At 43.8% G+C, this 14,746-nt stretch overlaps 1 pseudogene; it reads right to left on the bottom strand.

The window, feature by feature from the left end:
- Window positions 1-1,101: 1,101 nt before the first annotated feature.
- LOC145357597 (surfeit locus protein 2-like) lies at window positions 1,102-7,897 on the bottom strand (annotated as a pseudogene).
- Window positions 7,898-14,746: the final 6,849 nt, after the last annotated feature.

Consider the following 14,746-nt stretch of genomic DNA (forward strand, 5'->3'; position numbering starts at 1 on the left):
GCAGTCTAATTTAGTTTTTTTTAGCAAACATCCTTGTAGCTATAGTTTCTGCAAAAATCAACATGTTTAAAGTTAGGAGTTGTGTTCTGAACCTTACCTCAAACACAAATTTTGTTTTGATCTATGCAAAATTTCTGCTTTTTCAATTATTAATTTTTAAGTTATTCCTGAACTCTGTCTAATATAATAAATTAAAAGAAAAACATAATTTAGAATGTTTTGCAAAATATATAAAGATTAAATAATGTGTATTTTCTGAAAAAATCTTTGAATTTATTATCATGCAATGTTATCGTGCTAAGCTGTATAGTAAGTTAAATTCCGTAAGTAACCCTAAAGAACCTCATAACCTTGATTTCACCAACTTAAATTCTCTTGATGTAACAAAGTGGGTGTTGACTAATGGGCAGAGAATAGTTATTAATATTGGGCAAACAGCAATTCTATCTAGTTTGATCTAGTTTAGTTTGAGGATCCTTAAACATGAAAACAGGTTCTGCAGGTACCGGTCACATAACTTAAAAAAACCTGTCTTGTAAATATCATCTTTCTTTTATTTGACATTCAGTATTGGATAAGCAGAAATATCTTCTAATTAAATGTTGGGAAACTAGGCCACTGCCTTTGGCTCCCACTCCAAACTCCATTCTCTTAACAGCCAATTCTATCCTTCACTTTGGCACCCTGAATTTAGCTGGTATGTTCACAACCTCACTGTGATACTTGACCCTGAGATAAGCTGCTGATTCACACCATCAGTAAGATAGTTTATTTTCACCCCTAATGTCTCCCAACTTCACCCTTCTCAACTCATCTGCTGATGTCACTGTTGGCTATTCCAATCCCGGCTGGTCTCCCACATTCTATCTTTGGTGAACTTTTCTTTGCTTCAGATATGCTTTATTTTCTACACAAATACAAATTGAACTGTACAATTAACACTTAGCATGTTGCACCCAAACCGTGTAGAAGAGCTGAGCCACTCTCAGAATCAGTTCCGATTTCCAGCTTTCTGGCTCGTTTTAAATTCCCCGAATAGTCGGGTTTTTCAGGAATCCCTTCCTTCAATTTCTTCTTTGTAAAGGGTGCGATTGCCATTTTTCATTTTCTTGGCAACTGCATTTCAATCTCCATTTTTTCACGGACACTATGTACCTCGTTCAGGAGCAATTTTGCCCTTGTGTCGTCATTTCTGTTAAAAGAGATGTTCTGGGTATTCATACTATCACCAGAGTTGCACTCTCACTTTCTTCATCACTCTCGTCTGGCTCCCAGAACTCCTTCTGATTTGTGCAAAGGGTCCTTACTGTAAGATTGCTGATTCTGTTTCTTCTGTGACAGACATGCTGGGATGAAGGGGAACCCGACAGCAGCAAAGGTTTTCAGTGCTGTTTGGCAACGTTTCCTATTCACATGGCAAAGAACATGCTGACAAATCTTGTTAATGTGGCAGATTGTCAATTTACAGAACAGTTGCTATGGATTTTTTTGGGCTGGGGATGACATGTGGCTCATAGTGAGTGAAATCGAATGGTTCATTCATTGCCAGACGCTGGTAACTCTTGCCCTTGGTGTAGGCTTGCCGATCTGCCAGTCGGCATGGCAACTCATGCCGGTTAGAGAACATTGCACCCGGTTCATGTGGCCGGGCTGCAGCACCAGGTGTTGCTGGAAGATGACGGCCAGTTGCAGGGGAGGGCAGAGCCCACGGTGCCTCCGTGGAGCCAGTCTGGAAACTATGTAGGTTGACTCGCACTGATCATTGTGTGCTCATTGACCTCCTTTGGGGCTATTGGTCAAGCAATTACTTGATTTTAAAAATGTTCATCCTTCTTTTCAAATCTTTCCATGGCATCATCACTCCCCATCTCTCTAATCTCCTCAGTCCAGCAACCCTTTAGATATGTGTACTTTAATTCCAGCCTCTTTCAGTATTCCTGATTTTAATCGCTCCACTACTGATGACCATGCCCTCAGCTGCCTCGAATCTAAACTGTAGAATACACGCCACAGTTTTCTGCTTCTGTAGCCCTCTTTCCTCCTTTGAGATGCTCATTAGAACAACCTCTTTGATCAAGCTTTTGGTCATGTGATATAATACACCTTACATTGCTGAAAAAATTGAAATCTTTTGTCTTGTACTCGTTAGGACAGATTTGCAAAAATACCCATTCTAAAGGGAACAACAATTTATACTGCATGAGAAGAGAGTGCTGATTAGTTGACAAGTAGCTTCTGAATGGTAGAGGTGTACTACTGTCTTCATATTGTTCCTAAAGTGTGGTGTCCTGCACTAAGCATAACACTCCTGTTGAAGCTGAATCAGCACTTAATACAGTTTTATCATAATTTTCTTACTTTTGTACTCTATGCTGTTATGATTTTAAAACATATATGCTGATACTTTGTGTTTTAAATGTATTATTTATTTTAGCCAAGCAGTGTTACTGAAAGCATGGTGTAAATATTGTCAGTTCAAATCCAGAGATCTGGGAACCGGCTAGTCAACAGTAGTGATATTGGGAATTCCTGTGGGGGAATGTATTTTGTAATATTAATGAACAGATACATTCACTGTCCAGACACAAGGATAGATATGCCCTTGGATGCAGGAACACGTCTATTCAACTTGGCAGTGAGCTGGTGGGAATGTTCGCTTTGACCTTATGGTAGCGTCTGCTGTTACCAGGCAACAGGGACATAGTTAGAGCCAAGAAGAGTGACCATGTCTAGATTTGAAGATGAATAAAATATTACCACGCTATGAAGTATCATATGGTTGGCTGAAATAGTTGACAGAGATTTGTACTGATGTATGACTATTAAATAGATTTGATTTTAAGCTAATGAAAGGTGAAATTACTGATTAGGAAGAGTATAATTGATCTGCATTTGACTATGTACGTCAGATCTTTTGGAGAGTTCTATAGCTCTATTCCCAGAGTTGTTTAATCCTTTGGAAGTCTCTGGTCGGCTGTATGTTTGTTTTGTTCGTTCTATGTAAAATAATGATGTGGAGTTGCTGGTGTTGGACTGGAGTAGGCACAGTAAGTAGTCTCGCAACACCAGGTTAAAGTCCAACAGGTTTATTTGGTAGCATGAGTTTTCGGAGCACTGCCCCCTCATCAGATGAGTGACTACTATATTGTGTGACTCACCTGATGAAGGAGCAGCGCTCTGAAAGGTCGTGCTACCAAATAAACCTGTTGGACTTTAACCTGATATTGTGAGACTACTTACTATGTAAAATAAATTTGTTATGTCTTTGTACAGAAATATTTGCCTTGCGAGTTTTGAATTGTTTAAGTTGAGACACAATTGACCACCTTTAAATTTCTCCACATCTTTGGCAATCCCATTAATTCTGTTTCTTCAATCAGTCTAAAACATACTTCACCATTGCTCCATGTTCAGTCAATTTTGTGTCCATGCTGCCACTGTCCTTTTTATTGATGGGCTTAACCTTGCTGATAAACCTGTTAAGTGGCACTTTATCCAATGTGTTTTGGAAGCCCATTTACACCATATTGATCACAATGCATCCAAGCTTCTGTTCTTTCATCAAAAAATTCAAGCTAGTTAGACATGATTTTTCCTTAACAAACTTCTGCTGGCTTTCTTTAATTAATCTATATTTGTCAAAATTATTGTTAACTTTGTCCCAAACTATTGAGTAGAATTTTATTTTCCTTGGTCAGTAGCTTGGAGGTGGGGGATGGCTGAAAAATTTATTGGATGGTCTTCCCACTGGACTATCCCCTACCCTGACCTCTCTTCATACCTACAGTAGAATGGATGAAGTATAGGCCAGCCAATTGCTGTTGCCCCAATTAATGATCATTTAAGGACCATTTCCCACCCAGCCTCAAATTTCTGGCTGGCGGAAGGAGTTCAGGGACAGGGGAAATTTGAGAAGTTACCCTATGTAGGCCTGGGATCGGAAGGGGGCACACCTCCAAGAACAGCGTCCTTTTAATAAGTACGGACAGCTTAATTGAATCAGTCTTCCCATATTATGTGGAAATCAAGATTCTTTCAATTACTTCGGAAGCTGCGTAAGTTGGATACCAGAGAATTATAGTCGTAAATACTGAACTTATTCCAAAATATTGAATGTAGTAAGGAGGTTCACAAGCTTGTCAACATCAATATTTCAAGGACAGCTTTTGTCAGAGATTACACAGGAGCTGGAGACAGTCTGATGCCACCAGGCCCCCTAAAATCGAGCAGGAAGTTAAGCAAAAGGCAGTGTCTCTTGCAACACTGTAAAGAAAATTAATAGCACTATAGAACTATTTTCATCAGAATCTGGGAAATCATAGAATCCCTACAGTGCAGAAAGAGGCCATTCGGCCTGTTGAGTCTTCACTGAAAAAGCACCCCACACAGGCCCTCCCCTCCACTCAATCTCAATAACCCTGTGTATTTACTGTGGCTAATCCATGTAACCTGCACATCTTTGGACAGTAAAGGGCAATTTAGCATGTTCAATCTACCAATCTTTGGAGTACCTGGAGGAACCCTACGTAGTCACAGGAAAACGTGCAAGCCGCACAAAGACAATTATCCAAGGCTGGAATCAAACCCAGGTCCCTGGTGCGAGACAGCAAAGCCAACCACTGTGTCATCCCAGGCCGAGCCCAGTCTTAAGGAATAATGCAAGATTTCCCTCCAAAGATTACCATGTATGGGAAAGTACTTATACAAGTGATGGCACTTCAGGAATGTGTGTCTGAACATCCTTCTTCAACTCAAAGATGCAAAAACAATTTGCATTTATACAGTGCCTTCTGTAAAGAATGTCCCGAGCAGCATCATTTCAGATACTGAAAAGTTAGAATAAATAACTGAAAACTTGGTTGAATCAGTGGAAGCTTATAAAAGTTGGAGGGAAGTAAAATTAGAACTCTAGCAGGGGAATTCCAGACAATGGGATTAAGATGGTGAAGGCTCTGATATTGATGGTGGAGTGGAAGAAGCAGATATTGATGGGAGACTAGGATCAAAGAATTAAAAACCAAGGTCTAAGGGATAAAGCTTGAGTTGATTTCAGGCATAAAGGAAGGGATTTTAATGAGGCCAGGATATCTAATTTGATGTACATTGGGCACAGGGACCCAATAGAAATCCATGTAAACAGGAATGATGGATGAACAGAGGTCGGTCAGGAGGGCAAACATTTGAATGTTAGGGTTTCTGAAGGGGGAGCTTACGAAGCCAGTGAGGAAGGCATTGGAAAGAACAAGTTTTGGGCTGAAATTTGTCTGGGTCACTTAAAACATGTTCAGAGGCAGGTATGGGAAGTCGGAGGGTAGTAAAGTGCAAATAGAACCTGCTTGGCCAGGAGTCCAAATTCTTTACTTTGCTTCCAGGTTTTATCAATTGTGGCATTGCACTTTGTATAATACAGTGGGACAGCAATTGAGGCATTTAAAAGGAAAATAAATTGGAATTTTGGTGCATTTCTGATTTTACTGAGGGCACAAGGAGACCATGGGCTTCGCCTGGTTAAAAGAAGTGGCAAGAAAGTAGGTGAGCAATGGTGGGTCTCAACCAAACATCAAGAGAGCCAGCATGCTGTAATAGGGTGAGTTGTGCACAGACGGCATTGGTAGATGGTGGCAGAGGGGCATGCTACCATGGTGACATGGGGCAATGACACTTACCATAAAGGAATGATTCGGCTGGAGCAGGGGGATATCCAGATAAGAGCCAAGAACTTGGAGAGATACCACCTGCCCAGATACTCAAACATGCAGGCTTCACGTCTCCGTTGAGGGTAAGAAGTAACTCGGAGGGAGAGAGAGAAAGAAAGACCTAGTTACTGATGGCACATAAACCTTGAGACAAGCAAGAGGACCAGCCTGGGGTTGGGAATGGCGGACCACACCTGTCATGTGCAAGGATCTGCATGTAAAATAATGAAAAGAACTAAAGGGAAGGAGAGCTCAGGAGAGGTTATTAAAGTCTCCAGAACAAATAATAAGACAATGTGTTGGAAAGGGTTAGAAATCTAACTTCAGGCACAGCAAATGACTATGAGAAGGGGGGTAGTCAATGCAATACTGATGTTGTTGTATTTGAATGCACACAGTATGTGAAATAAGGAAAAAGAACTTGTAGTGCAGATTGAAATTGGCAGGTATGATGTTGTGGGCACCACAGAGATGTAGTTGCAAAGGGATTAGGGCTGAGAACTAAGTAGCAAAGGATACACGTCCTATTGAAAAGACAGGCAGGTGGGCTGAAGGGCCGAGGTCGCCTGGTTGGTAAGAAATTAAATGAAATTCATAGCAAATAATGACATAGGCCAGAACTGCCCACCCCGCCCGCCATGGGAATCAGAGCAGGCAAGGGGTGGTACATGGAGAAGTCTGTTGATCTCAGATGGAATTTTATGATTTCGGGACGAGCGAGGCTGTAAAATTTCACCCATTGAGTCAGAAGATATAGAATCTGTGTGGGTATAGCTGAGGAACCGCACAGGTAAATAGACCATGATGGGAGTTACAAGCAGACTTCCGAGCAATAGTCAGGATGTGGGGCACAAAATATACCAGGAGGTGCAAAAGGCAAGGTCACAGTGATCATGAGGAACCTCATTATGCAGGTGGACTGGGAAGATCAGGTTAGTAGTGGATCCCAAGAAAAGGAATTCATGAAATGCCTACTAGATTTCTTTTTGAAGCAGCTTGTGGTTGAGCCCACTAGGAAGCAGGCAGTTCTAGGTTTGGTGATGTGTAATGAGGCAGACTTGAAAAGAGAGCTTAAGCCGAAGGAATCCTTAGGAGGCAGTGACCATAATATGATTTAATTCACCCTGCAGTTTGAGAGGGAGAATCAGAAGTAACAGTATGACAGTTGATTATGGTAACTAGAGAGGCCTGATCAAGGAGCTGACCAGAGTTGCTTGGAAGAGGAGCTTAGCAGGAAAGATGGTTGAGGAGCAATGCAGGCATTTCTGGGAGTAATTCGGGAGACATAGAATTTTATCCCAAGAAAGAAGAAGCATACTAAGGGAAGGACAAGGCAACCATGGTTGACAAGGGAAGTCAGGGACAGCATAAAAGCAAAAGAAAAAGCTTATAATGTGGCAAAGATTAGTGGGAAGCCAGGGGGTTGGGAATCCTTTTGAAAACTAACAGAGAACAACCAAAGCGTAATAATGGGGGAGAAGATGAAATATGTAATGTACAAGAAGATCGCAAGAGTTTTTTTTAGATATATCAAGGGTAAGGGGGAGGCAAGAGTTGACATTGGACTGCCGGAGAAGTAGTAATGGGATCAAAGAAATGGCGGAAGAAATGAATAAGTACTTTGCGTCAGTCTTCGTGGTTGAAGACACCAGTAACATACCAAAAAGTCCAAGAGGGTCATGGGGCACAGGTGAGTATGGTGGCCATTGATAAGGAGAAGGTGATAGGGGAGCTGAAAGTTCTGGATAAATCACCTGAACTAGATGGAGTACACTCCAGAGTCCTGAAGGAGATAGTTAAAGAGATTGTGGAGGCGTTAGTGGTGATCTTTCAGGAGTCCCTGGAGCTAGGGAGGGTCCCAAAAGATTGGAAAATCGCTAATGTAACATCCTTGTTTAAGAAGGGAGGGAGGCAAAAGATGGGAAACTACAGGCCAGTTAGCCTCACCTCAGTCATTGGTAAGATTTCAGAGTCCATTATGAAGGATGAGATTTTGGAGTACTTGGAAGTGCATGGTAAAATAGGGCAAAGTCAGCATGGCTTGGTCAAGGGGAGGTCATGCCTGACAAATGTTGGAATTCTGTGAGGAAATGATGAGCAGGTTAAACAAAGGGGAGCCAGTGGACGTTACCTACTTGGATTTCCAGAAGGCCTTCAACAAGGTGCCACACAGGAGGCTGCTGAATTAGGTAAGAGTCCATGGTGTTAGAGACAAGATACTAACATGGATAGAAGATTGGCTGATTGGCAGAAGACAGAATGTGGAGATAAAGGTGGCCTTTTCAGGATGGCAACCATTGACTAATGGAGTTGTACAGGGGTCGGTGTTGGGACTTCAACTTTTTATACATCAATGATCTAGATGAAGGAACTGAGAACATTGTGGCTAAGTTTGAAGACGATACAAAGATAGGTGGAGGAAAAGGCAATATTGAGGAGATGTGGAGGCTGCAGAAGGATTTGGACAGCTTAGGAAAGTGGGCAAAGAAATAGCAAATGGAATACAACATGGGAAAATATTAGATTATGCACTTTGATAGAAAGAATAAAGGTCTAGACTATTTTCTAAATGGGCAGAGAATTCATAAATCAGAAGTGTAAAGGGATTTGAGAGTCCTATTTCAGGATTCTCTTAAGGTTAACTTACAGGTTGAGTTGGTAGTTAGGAAGGCAAATGCAATATTAGCATTCATTTCGAAAGAACTAGAATACAAAAGCAGGGATGTACTACTGAGGCTTTATAAGGCTCTGGTCAGACCATGTTTGGCATATTTGGACAATTTTGGGCACCATACCTCAGGAAGAATGTGATAGCCTTGGAGAGGGTCCAGAGGAGGTTCACGAGAATTATCCCAGAATGAAAGGCTTGACATTTGGGACTCGGTTTCTGTACTCGATGGAGTTTAGAAGGATATGGGGGGATCTCATTGACAATTAGAAAATACAAAAAGGCTGGGATTGAGTGGACGTGGAGAAGATGGGGGCAATTCTCCCATGCAAATCTGCTAATTTTTTGGCGGGTTGGGCTGGGAGATTCATGTGTGTGCTGATTTGCGGGATTTCATCTCCTAGCAATGGAAATCTGGTGCAATTGGAACCACGCAGGAAACCCGTGGGAACAGCAGGTACTTTTAACCTTGTTTTAATGTGATTTAAATGTAATTATTGGGTCCAGGACAGAATTCTGTGGGCCCAATAACACCTCCCACTCTGCAAGTACAATTTCACTCTGGGGTTTAGAGTAGCTTCCCACTTTTGGGGAATTAGTGGAAGACCCCACTGGAGTGAAGAGAGGCAATCGGGGCTCCCCAGGAGATTGGACGGTGAGGGGCTGGTGTTGCCTGGGTATGGGCACCCTTGTTGTGGAGGTGCCGGTGTTGGCCTGGGGTAAACACAGTAAGAAGTCTCACAACACCAGGTTAAAGTCCAACAGGTTTATTTGGTAGCAAGCGCCACTAGCTTTCGGGGCTTTGCCCCTTAGTCAGGTGAGTGGGGAGTTCTGATCACAGACAGGGCATATAAAGGCACACACTCAGTTTACAGAAGACTTAGTAGAATGCAAGTCTTTACAGCTGATCAAGTCTTAAAGGTACAGACAATGTGAGTGGAGTGAGGGTTATGCACAGGTTAAAGGAATGTGTATTGCCTCCAGACAGGACAGTAAGTGAGATGTTGCAAGCCTAGGCAAGTCATGTGGGTTACAATAGTGTGATGTGAACCCAAGATCCCAGTTGAGGCCATCCTCATGCATGCAGAACTTGGCTATCAGTCTCTGCTCAGCAACTCTTGCACTGTCGTGTGTCGTGAAGGCCGCCTTGGAAAACACTTACCCGAAGATCAGAGGCTGAATGCCTGTGATCACTGAAGTGTTTGCCAACAGGAAGAGAACAGTCTTGCCTGGTGATTGTCGAGCGGTGTTCATTCATCCGTTGTCTTAGCGACTGCATGGTCTCCCTCCCAATGTACCATGACTCAGGATATCCTCTCCTGCAGCGAATCAGGTAGTTAACATTGGCCGAGTTGCAAGAATATGTACCATGTATTTGGTGGATGGTGTTCTCACGTGAGATGATGGCATCCTTGTCGATGATCCAGCATGTCTTGCAGAGGTTGCTGTGACAGGGTAGTTTGATGCTGTGGCCACTGTTCTCCTGAGGCTGGATAGTTTGCTGCGGACAATGATCTGTTTGAGGTTGTGCCGTTGTTTGAAGGCAAGAAGTGGAGGTGTGGGGATGGCCTTGGTGAGATGTTCGTCTTCATCAATGACATGTTGAAGACTCTGGAGAAGATGCCGTGGCTTCTCCACTCTAGGGAAGTACTGGACGACGAAGGGTACCCTGTCCACCGTGTCCCAGGCCTGGCAGTGCAGTCTGTGCTCCCTGCCTAGGGGACACCTTAGCACTGCCCACTGGGCATGGGCCTGTGCCAAGGGGGTGGGGTGTAGGGGGCAGTGCCAAGGGCATGGGGCCTAAGGGACAGGGCCAGCTGGGGCCAGTGCCTAGGGGGTGATTGGTGGGGGTGGGGAGGGGTCTAGCTGCTGCTCTGTAGACAGGATCGGTTGGGACTGGAGGGAGGCCAGCAATCAGGATGGGCTGGGGGATCTCTGCCTCCTGTGGTGGGGTGGGTCTGCTGGAGTGGGGGTCTGCCTTCAAGTGGGGGGGGGGGGTGTGTGGGAAGAGGGGGGATTGTCACTGCCAGGGAGGGATGTGCTGGAGGTCGGGGGATGGGATTTGGGTCGTGGTTGGCCTGAGAATGGTCATGGAGACCGTGAGCTGGTTGCGGGGAAGGGGTGGGGTTCCAGGTTGGCTAGCAATTGACCTAGCCAGCAAATGGGAGGTTGACAGTTTGGGGCCAATGTGCATGCACAGAGGCCTGGATCTGTCAAACTCTGGTGTGAATAGGCTCTGTCCCCTGAGCTTTTAATGAAAATCACGATTGTGCATTTCAGAGGTCACAATGTGGGAGATTCGAGTCTGAACTCCCACTGATAAAACAATCATGATTCACACCATTTTTTCTGTGAATTCAGCACTTAGAACTTCTTTGGAAGAATCATCCCTGATGTTTCTATTAGTAGGAGAGACCACGATCTGAGGGCATAGCCTCAGAGTAAAGGGACAACCCTTTAGAATTGAGATGAGGAGGAATTTCTTCAGCCAGAGGGTGGTAAATCTGTGGAATTCATTGCCACAGAAGGCTGTGGAGGCCAGTTCTTTGACTGCATTTAAGACAGCGATAGATAGGTTCTTGATTGGTAGGAGGATCAAAAGTTACGGAGAATAGGTTTGAGGATCATATCTACATGATTGAGTAACAGCAGACTCGATAGGCAATTGGCCTAACTCTGCTCCTATATTTAATGGTCTTATAATATCACAATATTCCCAAAAAATATTTGAAAGAAAACATCCAACCTCATAGTTTGGCTCAGAAATCCCTAGCTTCGGCACCTCTCCAAGGAGTTATGTGCTCTCTTCTGTAAAAAAAAGAGAATGAGGAGTATTATTACATAATTCTTTTCTTGGATTTTAGCACAATTTTTCGTGGGATGCACTGGCGGATGTGGAACAAAACCAGCTATCTGAAGAAGAGTGTCATTACTATCTATGGAGATAAGTTAAGATGCTGTCTGGCAAACATTGATAGATGTGTTTTTTTTTCTTTATTCTTTCATGTCACATGGCTGTCATTTGCAAGGCCAGCATTTGTTGTCCATCTTGAATTGCCCTTGAATGAGTGGTTTGCTGGGCCATTTTAGAGGGCAGTAATGAATCAATCACATTGCTGTGGATCTGGATTTACGTTTAGGCCAGACCATGTAGGAATGACAGATTTTTTTCCTTAAAGGATATTAGTGCACCAGACAGGTTTTTATTACAATCAGTGTTAGCTCTCATGGTCATTTTTACTGATTTCAGTGAATTGTAAAGGAAGAACTAAAGGACATTTGTGCTGGAAAAGGCTATTGAGATGAAAAAAGTGATGGTTGTCATATGGCACATGCATGCTCTTCACCTTGGTGGACCACCAGACATCATTGAAGCAATTTCCTGTACTGGAACCTTCTCCAACTGCTCACTTCCTCCAAGAACTCCAACCAAGCCCATTTCATGAAGTTTGCTGCCTCTTCTTCCCGTGCTTTGGAAGGAAAGTGTGCCTCAGTGTCACTTCAATTGTTGCATCTGTAATTGTGGGCTGCACTTCTTCTTTTGCATTATCTGGCTCTTGGTTTTTCTTTTGCAGCATTATTATCCAAAATGTACAGTTTTCCCACTGTTCTTGCTATCTGTGTGCCTTTCAATACCACCCTCAGTTGGGCCATTGAGTGCTCCTGCATGTTTTTCCAAATTGGATATCAAACCTAAAGGGACCCTCTTTGCTAACTGGGCCCTAGAAAATTCCCTGGGGTGAGGTTGCCTACATGGATATGGTCTCAAAATGCCATTATATTCCATCCATGTATTGTTGGTAATAAATGAAGAGAAATATCAAACATATTATCATCGTAGATCTTACAAGTCTATTTAAAGGACCAGGAAATAATTATCAATGTCTTTCCTGTGTCTCTTCCACTCCCAAAACCTGCGCCCCTCCCAGAGTCTCTTCCCTCCCTGGTAACTCCTGTGATTCTGGCATCTGCTCCTGCCCCCAGATTCTACTCCTCACCCAGTACTGAGTGCCCCCACCTGTCATCCATCCTCCAATCCTCTTCTGACATTAGAACCTCTTGAGCAGATGTGCACCTCTTCCCAGTTTCACCAACTTTCCTTATAGTTGATGCCAGGCTGCAGCCAGACATCCCTCTGAATCTGGTTGCCACAGCCAGGAAACAACTAATTAAAAATGTAATGTCTAACCCTCTTTCACTGCCTTTCCTTCTGCTGGCATCTACTCCCCTCTCCAAACCTCTCAATTTGGCTGACTGTATGCAGGAAACAGGAAAACAAATCATCTCTCAGTGTGTGCTTCTCTACTGGTTTCTGCTCTCCCCCCAATGCCCAAACCCCTTCCCTTCACCCAACTTGATCGTCAACTTTCTCTTCAACCTATCCTTTCAGTTGTTTGACTGACCGGTTATGCCCCCCCCACCAATCCCCACCCTTCCTCCTATCTGTATCTGCTTCACTTCAGCCCCCAATCATGTTTATTTCTTTTAGCCCTTGGTCCCTTCTTGCTGTGTCCACTTTTCTCTCCCAGTGCTCACTTCTACCTGTTTGCTGATTTGTCAGTGTTGACTGCCTGCTGGTGGCAGATTGTGGCCTGGTGCTGCAGGCCTACAGCCAGCCAGCTTCCCAATATGACTGACATGCAATTAAATTAGAAGGGTCACCAGAAAACTTAGGCAACTAGTTCCCTGTCCACATGATCTACTATTTTCTTCCCACCTCTAAGTTATTATTGGAGGCTGATATCTTACTGTAGAGGGTAATCATTAAATGTTGCGTTGAAGACCGCATACTTTTGTGTTTGTGTAGAGGTGATTTTTATACTTGTATATGCTTTTATAACTTCATGTGAGTGTGAGAGATTTTTGTTACTGCTGTCAAATAGGAGACAGAGAGTGGGGGTCAATGGGTGCTATTCGGATTAGCGGTTGGTGACTAGTGGAGTGCCCTAGGGTTCGGTGCTAGGGCCTCAACTATTTACCATTTATATAGATGATCTGGAGGAGGGAACCGCGTGTATGGTGTCGAAATTTGCTGATGACACCAAGATTGGTGGAACGGCAAATTGTGCGGAGGGTGTGGAAAGTCTGCAGAGGGATCTAGATAGGCTGGGCGAATGGGCCAGGAACTGGCAAATGGAATTTAATGTTGGCAAGTGTGAAGTTGTCCACTTTGGTAGGAATAATGGTAGGAAGGACTATTACTTACATGGCGAAAAACTGCAGCATGCTACGGTGCAGAGGGACCTCGGGGTCCTTGTGCATGAGTCGCAAAATCCCAGCCTGCAGGTGCAGCAGGTGGTCAGGAAGGTGAATGGGATGCTGGCCTTCATAGCGAGGGGGGTTGAATATAAAAGTAGGGAGGTCTTGCTGCGGCTATATAGGGCATTGGTGAGGCCGCAGCTGGAATACTGTGTGCAGTTTTGGTCGCCGCACTTACGCAAGGATATTTTGGCCTTGGAGGGAGTGCAGAGGAGGTTTACTAGGCTGATACTAGAGTTGAAGGGGTTGAACTATGAGGAGAGGCTGAATAAACTGGGCTTGTACGCGTTAGAGTTTAGAAGAATGAGGGGAGATCTCATTGAGATGTATAAGATGATGAATGGGATGGATAGGATAGAGGTGGAGAGGCTCTTCCCGCTCAGAAAGGACAGTAGGACTAGAGGGCACAGCCTCAAGATAAGGAGGGGGGGCAGTTTAGAACGGAGTTGCGGAGGAACTTCTTCACTCAAAGGGTGGTGAATCTCCGGAATTCTCTGCCCGTTGAAGTGGTGGAGGCTGCCTCGCTAAATATATTTAAGACGCGGGTAGATAGGTTTTTGATAGGCAAGGGGATTAAGGGTTATGGGGAGAAGGCAGGAAAGTGGAACTGAGCCACAACAGATCAGCCATGATCTTATTGAATGGCGGGGCAGGCTCGAAGGGCTAGATGGCCTACTCCTGCTCCTATTTCTTATGTTCTTATGTTCTTCTTTGAACAATGCATAATATGGAGTTAAATTGAGTAACCCCTGAATATGGCTTTGCAGATTGTTGTGCAAGATTTTTCCATACCTGTTCTTTGCAATGTTGGCAAGAGACTAATCTTACGCTGCCATGATTTCTGCTTGCAGTCAGTACTCCATGCACTGTTCACTGGCTGCATGCAATGAGTGCAACATCTTGAGCATCTAATACTGCTTAAAACTAGCCTGAAGCTCTAAGAATTAAAGGGCCTTATGGTTACTGGCAGTGTTAAGATTATTTTGAATATAGTGAAAATGAAGGAAACAATGATCAATAATGGGAAGGAATGCTCAACTGGAGGTATTAGTGGAAGAGGTGGAACGAAAGAGAGATGTCCTATATCCGAGTCGTGCTGTAGACCCAAAGAACATTGCTGCAG

The sequence above is a fragment of the Carcharhinus amblyrhynchos genome, chromosome 23 (genome assembly GCF_965287045.1).
Source record: "Carcharhinus amblyrhynchos chromosome 23, sCarAmb.v2.hapA, whole genome shotgun sequence".
NCBI classification, from domain to species: domain Eukaryota; kingdom Metazoa; phylum Chordata; class Chondrichthyes; order Carcharhiniformes; family Carcharhinidae; genus Carcharhinus; species Carcharhinus amblyrhynchos.